General features: G+C 33.9%; 1 pseudogene; it reads right to left on the bottom strand.

The window, feature by feature from the left end:
* The window catches only part of LOC137728300 (uncharacterized), a 68511-nt pseudogene that overhangs the window by 14122 nt on the left and 42093 nt on the right, over positions 1 to 12296 (bottom strand).

Genomic DNA, 12296 nt, shown 5'->3' with positions numbered 1-12296 from the left:
CTCTCTCATATTTCTTCTTTCTCTCTCCTCCTCTCTATCTCCTCTGATCCTCTCTTGTCTTTCTCTCCCATCTGATCCTCTCTTTCTTTTTTTCCTCATCTCTCCTCTTTCACCCTCTCCTGCGACCCTCTCTCTTTAGATCTCTATGTCCAGCTTAAGTTTTAAGATTTAAAAACAATTTTAAATCTCATACCAAACAAGTTTTTGAGTCTTAAAAAAATTGTTTTCAAGAAATGCTCTTATAAAATATTTTGAGAAATAATGAAATTTTTTTGGAGGTACCAAACAAGCCATAAAGTTTTGTGACTTTTGGTTTTTTTTTTTTTTTTTTTTTTTTTTTTAGTTTTCACACTTATAACTTTGCACAGTACTTTGTTAAACCTACAACCCTTGGAGTAAAACTCAAATTTTAGGTTTTAAACTTACTCCAACTTGTTGGGGGCAAATATGAGTTTTTAACTCAAAACTCATTTCTGGGGCAAATTTAGCCCAGAATTCCCCTGGGTTAGTTCAGTTGTGACACACCCCGACTCAGAATGTCCACTTGCACTCCGAATCGAGCTGTGCTAGCTGACACCCGACGAAGCCAAAAAGTGTAGTGATGTGGAGAATGTGAGTAAATTTAAACCTAAAAGTGCCTAAATATAAGAATGCGTTTGTGAGCGAGAATGAACTCATTTCACACATGATGTAGAAGCATAAGTAAATTACAGTAAAGTAGGATGAGAATTATACCATCAAAGGTAACCACCTATACGGAGATTTGCTAAGAATCCTCGTCGACGGGAAAACTCAGCTACTAAAACATGGAGGGGCGAAAAATAAGGGTGAGTGGGCCTAAAAATAAATTTTGTATAAACCTTTTTGAAAACTTTATAACCCCTCATCGTAAAAATCTGTTGATGTATAAATTAATTGCATGTATTTTAATATTTCATTTTTTCTACTTTCTTGACAATCAGGAGTAGTAGAGTGGAACTTTTGTGCTCCGATAAATAACTTTTGTCATATTTTCTCAATGTAAATCAAACAATATTTCCTAATACTTTTTGCATGTAAACAACCGAACATTTCATAATCTTTTGTATATAAGTTCTACTATTGATCGAAAACCACATAAACTACTCAAAAACGTTTCGATCTATTTTGTTTTATGTAGATAGTCAAAAGTTTCTACAATTTTTTCATGTGGACTGTATCAATTATATCTTTTGTATGAAAAAAAATCTCTCTATTGTTTTCAAAGTAAATAATACTAATCTTTTAGGGCTAGTCTTTTATATCTTTCAAACATAATGATTCTTATAATTTTTATCCCACCGCAACAGGCGAGTAGCAATTTCTAGTTGGTCACTAAACTGGAAAAATTGAAAACCTCGTGGGTAATAAGTGTTAGTAAACTAGACCTATAAACGGGTAGGGTTTATTGGGTTTGGGTCGGGTTCAATCCGACCCGTTAAGTTAACGGGTCACCTGAACCTGAACCAGATGCTTGTATCACTGTAGGAATTTGGGGGATGGGTAGTATTGGCAAGACCATCCTTTCTGAAATTGTATTTCACAGACTTTCTTCCAAATTCGAAGCCAGTTGTTTCCTTAGAAATGTTAGGGAGAACTCAGAACAAACAAATGGACTATATCGCTTGCAAAATAAACTTCTAAAAGAGATATTAAAGGAAGAAGGCCTATCCATAGGGTATTCCCAATAAAAAATCCATTAAGTGCGTCTAGTCTAAGTCAATAATAAAAAATCCATTAAGTGCAAGAAGAACAAAGAAAACCAAAAAGTGTTTTAGCATAGCGTCTGCATCAACATCAATTCATTCATCCAAGAGAGCTATCTCAAGGCTAAGCATATGGCGTCTACTATAACCTTGTCTCATACATCTAAAAATTCGTATTTGAAGACTAACTGAAGAAAGTATCCAATTTTTTGGCAATTAAAAAAAATCACCTCAATAATTACAGTTTTATTCCAATTTGTAAGCAAGGGGGGAAAAATACTCTGAAGTTTCAATGAAGAGGGTCGGAAGTTCTGAATAGTATGTTTGTGTAAATAGGATTGTAAATAAATATATATGTAAATAGGATTGTAAATATATATATATATATATATATATGTAAATAGAGATGTAAACATTGTTGTTAATGTGTCTAAACAGAATTGTAAACACGCAACAATGCGCGGGCTCTTTTGCTAGTGTATGTTAATTAATAGTCCCATCTTAATTCTTCTACCATTGGAAACTCTCAAATTAGGGTGAGAAAAAAAAATACCAAGAATGTTTTGCTAAGAGATTCTCTACTGATGGACGACTTTCATAGTAGCATTGTCATGGTGGCGTCTTGTACATGTCAATGATACAATGTTTTCATATATTGAATTATTTTGGCATGGGATGTCACAATGGTATGGAAGTTACTCTCGTACGGATGGCATGATTAGCCACCTTCACACAAGTTTTTCTCCACTTTCAGGCCAAGTTATGGGCTCTCTTATGACCTCTCATTAGCCTCGGAAAAGACAGATTCCAAATCTTTGGCAATATCCAGTAGCGAAGGACTATATTCTTAGCCCTCCACGATTTTGTGGTGTGAAATTCACTTGTCCTTCTCTTTTTTAACAAATTTTAGAAAGGTACTCAATCGATAGTGCTTGAAAATTTCTTGAAAGAGATTGGTCATTAAATTGGGAAAATTCAAAACTTTGTAGGTAAAATGGGTAAACATGAGTAAACACGTCAATTGAATGAGAAACAACTGCTCTTTTTCTTTTCTTCTTTTTTTTTTTTTTTTTTAATAATTACAAGTTGTATTCTAAACTAATTACTCTATTCTAAAGTTGGGTTTTCAATTTCACTATTCATGTTTGGTGTGGAATAGGGCTTCAATTTTTGTTCTTTACCATTTAGCCTTAGCATTCCGTTTTGAGCCTGTCTTCACGTAAAACAATTGTATTTGGGCTGGGAGTGGGGTAGGGAAATTACAATTTTCTCTGCTTGATTCCTCAGGCCACGAGTTGTGGGCATTTCTGTAATTCGCGCTTAGGGTTGGTGTGTTCCGTCGGTCTCAATCGGAGTGGGTTGATGTTATTTTGCACAGCGACAGGGATTTTTTTTTTTTTTTTTTTGGTCGAAACTGAAGGACAGGTGCTTGAGTTGGGTAATTTCATTTCTACCTCTTTTTTTCCCGAATCTGTGATGATTTTCTTGGTGCTTCTATATACGCTCCAGAGCACCATAGAACTTTCGGGAACCTTGTGCAAGTCAAGTCAACTAGGACAGTTGCTGAACTCAAAACTGATAATCTCTGCGGGCAACTGCTCTCTCCTCCCTTGTTTGCTTTCTAGTTCCTGGCTCTATCTGCCTACTGCCAAGAGAGAGAGAAAGAGAGAGAGAGAGAGAGAGCATCGTGACTCATCGGGGAATGTATGATGTGTTTATCAGTTTCAGAGGTGAGGACACCCACCTTGGTATTACCAGCCATCTTCACGCTGCCTTTTCCTTCTTCCGAAATCCATAGCACATTGTCATCACGACCAGAACTACTCCACTCAGTTCTTGCAGCTGATTTAGTTGGGTAATTATTCATTATATTATGCACCAGTAATTAATTTTCTTTGCGGTTTACTCTGCTGGGTAATATAGAAATGTTGTTGCTAGACATTTGGCATATCTTTCGAAACTATCGAGCTTGGTTGTCTTTGCATTTATCATTGAGAAAGTATTTCATGTTTTCGCTGACATATGCACGTCGTATCAGGACAAAACATATCCTTAATATATCTATACTAGTTGCCGGAAGCACTCTCTGTTCTGGATAATAGGTCATCCATAAAAAGTATCAGCAACAATTAATAACATGTTCTATTCCCCGAATTCTTAAAACTATCTGGCTTTCATCTGTGATGCATAATATTTATGTCTGACCATGATATTCTGTTTCTTTTGGGTTCAATTCGATCCGTTAAGTTAACGGGTCACCCGAACCCGATCCGTTAAGCTAACGGATCATCCGTTTCACTCGTTAACACCCGTTAACAATTATTATTATTATTATTATTATTATTTTTTTTTTTTTTTGCATAGAGTTTATTTTTTGTTGTTAAGACTTTACTGAAATTACTAAAATATCCTCAACTAACGAGTGCCAACGGGTATAACGGGTTGACCCAAATTGACCTGTTATTTAACGGGTTCACCCATTAGCGACCCGACCCGTTAAGCATCCACCCAAATACTAATATTAACAGGTTGGGTCCAAAATGCCAGGTCTAATGTAAACGCGTCAATTGATGAATGGGAAGCATCTTGCTTTTATTTTTTTTTTAATTACAAGCAATATTCTAGACTAATCTACAGTGGGTTAGACCATCTCCAACCTTTAGGCTAAAACCTAAAATTTTTAACCCAAAAAATTTAGGTTTTAGCCCAGAAACAGCTTTTCTGCTACAACCCTTTTGGCCTAAATTTTTTAGCCCGAGATTATTAAAGAATAAATTTAAGCTTTTTTATTTAAGTAATTTAAAAAAAATTATGTACACTATCATAATTTAAATTTATGAACATTTTAACATAAAAATATTTAAATTCCGATAAATATTGAAAAATCACTAAATTTGAGTGAATTTTGAGTTAAATAATTTTTTTAATTATTTTAGCCGTTAGATTTAAATTTGGGTTGTTGGATCTTTTTTTTTTTACCGTTAGATTTGATTATATTCGATCTCAGCTGTTGGATTCAATAAATCCTGGGAGACATGCCTATGTGGGTGGGATCCCGCTGGTGGTGCCCACACTATTTTCTGGGCTAAATCTTGGGGGTAATTTGGCTTTTGTTTGGTTTTTAGCTTTTAGCCCACACATTTAGCATGGGGTAGGTTGAATTTGGAGGGGGAATAAAATCTAAAAAATAGCATTTAGCTCAGGGTTAGGTTTGGTCTTAAGGAGAAATGCCTAACCATAAGAGCAATCCACCACTTGTTTTCTAATGTTTGCTTTTATCTTTAATTTGAAGAGTTGCTTATACTCGATACGTTATTTTAACATCTTTTTTTTTTTAGTACAACGATATATTTTACACTAAGAGGAGTAGAAGTTCGGTTAAGCCACATAATGGGTCGTCTAATTTGGAATCGAAATTCACCATTTACAAAATTCGAACCTAAAATCTTGTACCGTAACATCTTAAACTAATAACAAAGCAACAAGTGGGCGCTACGGTGATCCGTTGGTTGTAGATTAGTTGTATTTGTCAGGTTAAATTTCTTTGGATCCTTAAAAAAAAAAATAAATAAATAAATAAAACAACAACAATATTGTACGTAAAAGCGCGTCAAGGGGGACCTATTGGCACGGTTAGGCACTACACCCACCTGTGAGTTGTGAGTAGTCAGCTAGCTTTGGCAAAAGGTATGAATGATGATTTGCCCTTAATTTGTCTTTCTTCATGTGTGAACGCTATGATTTTTTCGCGAAAGGTGCTTGAGTTGGGTGATTTTCTACTTTTTATTTTCATTTCTTTGATGATTTTCTTGGAGATTTTCTTTAGGATACTCCGCATCATAGAATTTTTGGTAACTTTGTGCAAGTCAAGTTAACTAGTACAACTGCTGAACTCAAAACTGATATAGTCTCTTCTGGCAATTGCTCGCTCCTCCCCTATGTTGCACCAACACGAACACAGATACAACAATACGATAAATTTAAAAAAAAACAAGAACATGTACACAATTAGAAGACGACAATTAAAATATAATAAATAGTACATCTAAAGAAAAAAAATACTTCGAATTCATAATATAACAAAATACTTATGCTAGATGCTAGAGGTTGCGCATCGGATGTGGAACGAAGTGGCTAAGGAACTAAAAAGAGAGAGATATGCGGGTTAGGGACACTTTTAGGTTTTAGTTTCCATATTTCTAAAAATGTCCCAAAATGTTTTTTAAATTTACAAAAAAGTTCATGCAGTGTCTTGATCGTGTCCAAACCGTGTCTGGAGCGTGTCCAAGACGTGTTGGGGTGTCCAGTACACTGACACTCTAGAGTTTTAGAGTGTCCGTGCAACCTAGCTTCTCCCTTGAGCTCTATCTGTCTTTGCTTACTGCCTACTGCCTAGAGAGAGAGAGAGAGAGAGAGAGAGAGAGAGAGAGAGAGAGAGAGAGAGAGAGTGCATCACGACTCTCTTGCAAATGTGCTGCGGATCATTAGCATTTTCCTCTTCTTCTTCGCCCTTTGCTGCTGATCCTGCAGCTGGTGATGCTGATGATGTTAATATCCCTTCTCATCAAGAAAAGTATAAATATATTATTTGGTACCTACATCGTTGGCTTATTTAAAACATTTGGATGACTAAATGATGTTTCGTATAATTTTGTGTGGAATTATCTTCAAATGAAGATTAAAAGATTAAACGCTTTTGATCATAAAGTTTTTACGGTAAAGATGCATGCGTTATTTACAAGCGGAAAAATGATAACATCCCCCCAAAGGAGGAATGCAAGTATTATCCACACAAAAAGTGATATTGATTAACCATTCAAGACCTAATGCCTAAACCGCAGTTCCTTTCAATGTGCAAGTAATTGTACCAAGAAAAATTTCAAAATATCAATGGTTTGTTATTTTGGTTATTTATTATTTTTTAATTTTTAGGCAAAATTTTTCTCATGATCCCTATAGTGAGACACTACTTTTAAATCAACCTCCTGTGGTGAAAAAAGTGTTAATCTTAATCATGTGGTGAAGTTTGTTATCAATCATAATTCAAATTGAAATTATTGTCAAATCTCATCCACATGCATAAAAGGATCATTTCATTCTTTTTTATAATCAACAAAATAGAAGGGTAAAAAAAAAAAAAAAAAATATCCCTCCCCAATCTCTACCCTTATCAGCCACACTGCCACAACGACCACCAACCACCACCTTCCCCCCTCTCTTTCACATAACCCCGATCATCCTGCCCACCACTGTTCTTTTTAAAATGAAACTAAATTCAATGTTCGCATAATAACTAATATTCTAACCTAAATGCGGTAAGGTACTTTGTGATTTTTTAAATCTTGATTTTGGACTCTTGGCGTTCTTGAAATGGGAAAGTCTGATAATATGAACTTTGTAATTTTATTGTTTATTTATTTTTTATTGTAGTTCTAAAAGTTTCAAAATTAAAAAAAAAAAAAAATTATGTTCATATGGTGCTTTATGATTGGTTGATGCAATCAATAAAAACAAAAATAACTCTTTTGCCCCTACAAATGATAGAAAAATGAGGAAAAATCCTATTTGGAATATGATTGATAACGAATTTCACCACATGATTACAATTAATAGCTTTTTCATCACGGGGTCAATTTAAAAGTAGAGTATCACCACAAGAATCACGAAAAAAATTTGGCCTAATTTTTATTAAGTCAAGCAAAACATAAGTTCGAGCTCATCTAAAAATTGAGCTGAGCCAACCTACCAAAATCTAGATTTCGGTTTACAAACGAGCAGAGTAGAGGCGGGTATAAGCTTGAAAAATCATTAAACCAAGGTGGTCAAACTTGTTTAGATGATATTGTTCGTGGACAATTGTACTTACGATGTTGTTTCTTCCATAAATTTGTTTTTTTGAACAAGTTGTAATCACAATGACTATTCCTTAAGGGATCTTAATGGACACGTAGTCATAGTACATGTATTTGGTAATATAACTAAGAAACTGTGAAAACCAAATACAATTATTATACTCAAACCCCAATTCAGTTATTTCATCCGCTATGTTTCTTTCACAAACATGAATTACATCTGTGGACAGAGTCTGGTGTCGAATTTCCCTCTCCTCCAATATTGCTTCATCAAAAACAAAAAGGGTGTGCTATTCACATATCTCATTTTACTTCTCACACACCTCTTGATAATTTTTGTCCATTGATCTTCTTCAATTCATCCGATCCGACGGCCGAAAATTAAAAAGGTGTGTGAGAAGTAAAATGAGATATGTGGATATCACACCCCAAACAAAAACCATATAAACCATTTCGACCAAAAAAAAATAATATGGAAAACCAGCAGCAATGACCCAGCCAAGTCCTCTCCTCACATTGCCAACCTCCCCCTTGATCTCTCTCTTCCTTCACTTTACTCTTCTTTTTATTGGGTCGATGAGTCCTGAAAACAAGTCTATTGAATGGGAAGGACCTTGCGTTTCAAAATCGGACCGGACCAAAACTGATCTGGAGGTGGGCGTTCTCAATTTCAAGGTATCGCGCCTGTTGATTTAAAAATTGAAATGCGTTAGATTCGTTTTATTTACACATGGCATTGTCACCGTGAAATTCTAGACTAATAATGCACTAGCAAGTTCGTCACTTAGATGTTACAACAATGGGCCGGTGTAGGTCGTTGGAAAATTAGTTTTAGTTTTATTGTTTTTTAATACGTTTTTCTTGTGGGCCAAGGATTATGTTTTCTTGCTTGTTAAGTTTATGATCACTTGCCCGCTAAAGATTAGGGTTTGATTTAGTTTTTTTGTATAAATAGGTTAAAGATGTAAAGCTGTTTTGGAATTGCTTAAATTTTTTAAAAGCTACTTCTTAAAAAAGTTGGGGTTTTAATTGTGTTTGGTAAATGAAAAAAAAATAAAAAGTTTTTTTTCTATAAGTCATGGGTGCAAAATAGCAAAAATAGAAGCAGCTTTATACATAGTCTTCTAAAAAGCGATGTTTTTCATTGGAAGCAAGTGAACAATACCAATTAATGAAACTTATTCACAGTCATACCTTCCTCTTTTTTATGCTAAAAGCACTTTTAGCATTATAGTTTACCAAACACGTACTTGCTTTTTTCACAAAGTTATTTATTTTCAAGCAAATTGAATCTTTGTTATGCATTCATTCACCAGACGCTTGTATCACTGTAGGAATTTGGGGGATGGGTAGTATTGGCAAGACCATCCTTTCTGAAACTGTATTTCACAGACTTTCTTCCAAATTCGAAGCCAGTTGTTTCCTTAGAAATGTTAGGGAGAACTCAGAACAAACAAATGGACTATATCGCTTGCAAAATAAACTTCTAAAAGAGATATTAAAGGAAGAAGGCCTATCCATAGGGTATTCCCAATAAAAAATCCATTAAGTGCGTCTAGTATAAGTCAATAATAAAAAATCCATTAAGTGCAAGAAGAACAAGAAAACCAAAAAGTGTATTAGCATAGCGTCTGCATCAACAACAATTCATTCATCCAAGAGAGCTATTTCAAGGCTAAGCATATGGCGTCTACTATAACCTTGTCTCATATATCTAAAAATTCATATTAAAAGTAGCTAATTAATAACATGAACTTAAAAAATGATTTAAGCATAATGGATGAAACTAGAAATCCTTTAATTGATAAAAGAGTAAAGTTAACTAAAACATAGAATTATCTTGAAGGCTACATCGGATCCCTAACAAAAAATTTAGCTACTCATGGCCATCAAATGATAGCAAGACATAATCATGACCATCATAATCACAAAGTCTGAAAAGATGTAAAAGAAAACCCTTGGAGGACCCCTTGCGTTTGGCTTCTCCTTAAGTCAATCGTCAAGCAATCTGATGAAGTGCGTCTCTTTCTTCCTTTCCACGTTGCTGCTCTACCCTTTTTTTTACAACCGTTCAAGGAATATATAGGTAGGTTTAGGTTAGGCTTTGCTTTGCCGCAATTATTGAATCCCAACCTAAACAGAAATCCCAACATGTTTCCTGATTCAATCTGGACTCCACTTCCACCTAGAATTCTTGAACTGACCTTGCAGCACTAAAACGGGTATAACTTCTTCTAGAAGTATCATAATCATGATTTGCAAAAGTTTACCCAAACTTACCCGAACTAAACATCCAGAGCTTTCCATACATATGCGGCACGACACCCAGTTCGTCCCGATGAATTTGCAACGTCCCAATGAAAATGACAATTCTACGCAGCACCTTCCAACTCCAGTTATAATTCCCAAACATCAGCCATTAAATTACGAATTGAACAAATAGCATCTGATGAACGTTGGAATACTTCTTGACTTCAGTTCTTTCCAACTTTGATCCTTTTTTGCCGTAAAATCACCAAAGGACTCCAAAGTCTTCTCTACAGTCCATTATCTACAAAATACGCACCAGACACATCACACAACCAATTTCACAAGAAGACATAGCATAAAACTTAGGAAATATGGGTAATATAAATGTAAAAATATTGTGTTATCAATGCATGGAAAAAGTTATGAAGTAAGTTTGTCTATTATGGTTACAAAGTATTATAAACGCAGGAAAGATTGATTCGTCTGAGTTGATTACAAAGAAAACGCTCAAGGATACAGGGGGAACAGGGAAGCAGATTGAAGATGGGGTGCGATTGATGGGACATGGGGGTGAACAGATCCAATGGCCAATTCATCTGGAGCAGACAAGCAGGCGGAAAAAAAATTCAAAAGCAACAAAAAATGAACCCAAATTAGACCAATAAACACTCAAAAGTTTTACAATATTTTATAGCTTTAATTCACCCCAAATTTGAAAACAAATTATGGAAACAACACAGAAAGCAAAACCCAATTCATCATCTCTCTACCAAAAGATGCAGAAACAGGTGTACCAAGCAGCAATTTAACTAATGAAAATAAGCATATTCAATATTCGCAAAAGACAAACTAAAACAAACACATATCAAGCTCAAAAAACTAACTTGATCCAATTGAGTTGACCCAAGTCTCCCTAAACATACAAAAATCCAGCTAAAAGTTCAAAGCTCTGGGAACCTTTCAAATAGAAAACTAGATTTTAATCCTTAAATAAGATGAAGTTTAGAAAAATATCTTATACAAGATTAAAACTTGATTTTAGTCCCTAGATTCTATTTAATGTCAGCTTATGTATTCAATATCTTTTTTTTTTATTTTTTATTTTTTATAATTTTATGAATTTAAAATTTTATGAAAATATTATAAATTTTAATTCTCATTATGGTAAGCATCTTATACAAGAAAATATTTTCGTAGAGATTTTTCGATACATTTATGTTTTTGCGTATTTTCTTATCTGCGACTAATTCATTACAATATATTTAAGTACAAACATTTCGGTACATTGTGTTAGTATAATACATTTAGATACGGACATTTCGGTACACTAGTTTAGTATAATATATTTAGGTACCGACATTTCGGTATGCTAGTTTAATATCATATAATTAGGTATAGAATTTTGGTACATTTATGTTTTTACATATTTTCTTATGTGTTAATAATTCACCACAATATATTTAGGTACGAACATTTCGGTACACTAATTAGAAAAAGTTAAATAAAATTAATGAATTAAAATGTGTATAATAATAAATTTAAAATTTATTGTAATAACATTAAATAAGTTATCTATTAAATATAAAAAATAATAATATGAATTTGAATTAAGTACACATTAAGGGATTAAAATGAATATTTAATCTAACATCAGGTTTTTATTAAATTTTAATCTTCATGAATGATTAAAGTTCAAAAACCCCAATTTCAAAATACTCACCTGAGCTAAAAGTTCAAAGCCCTATGGAGTATATTACACCTCATATTTTTGGCACAATATATTATAATGTTGGTACAAGAATTGACGTTAAACTGTAAGGTGGCAAATAGTCATTAGAGAGTATCATTTTTTTAGAGTAACCTTAGCATTTTGCTTGTAAGAGCCTAATGAGTAATTTTTCATTGTCATCACCACTTTGACATGTACCCTTATTGATCCACTCACATAGTATATAACGTTTGTCTTTTACGGTACAAGATTAACATCCTTATGATAGTGACACTTGCTTAAATTCACTAAATATGGAAAAAAAAAATACTCATGTAAATTTGTTTAACTCATAACTCAATAACATAACATACCGTCGAATGGCCGTCACACTAAAAAATCTCACTTTACGGATCAAAGCCTTTCATAGTTTTATCATGGAGAAGAAGAGAAAAAAAAAAAAAAAAAAAAAAGGAGTGTTTATACCCAAAAGCACATAAAAGACCGGAGCTTTTCGTTGTGCTAAGTAACTGTTCATAGACCAAGAGAAAGGATTTGGATCCTCTCCTGATCTAATGGAGAGGATTCTCTTAATCTATCATTGTAGACCGTTAGATTTTTATCCAACGACTTCAAATAAGAAATTCTTTTAAAATTATAATAATTGTAGCCGTTAAATAAAAATCCAACGACCCACGATATTGGGTCAGGATGATCCTCTGCATCTCAATCCAAATCCCAATAGAAACACACTTTTAACAG

Source organism: Pyrus communis, chromosome 3, assembly GCF_963583255.1.
Source record: "Pyrus communis chromosome 3, drPyrComm1.1, whole genome shotgun sequence".
NCBI classification, from domain to species: Eukaryota; Viridiplantae; Streptophyta; class Magnoliopsida; order Rosales; family Rosaceae; genus Pyrus; species Pyrus communis.
This window is presented reverse-complemented; position numbering and strand designations above follow the sequence as displayed.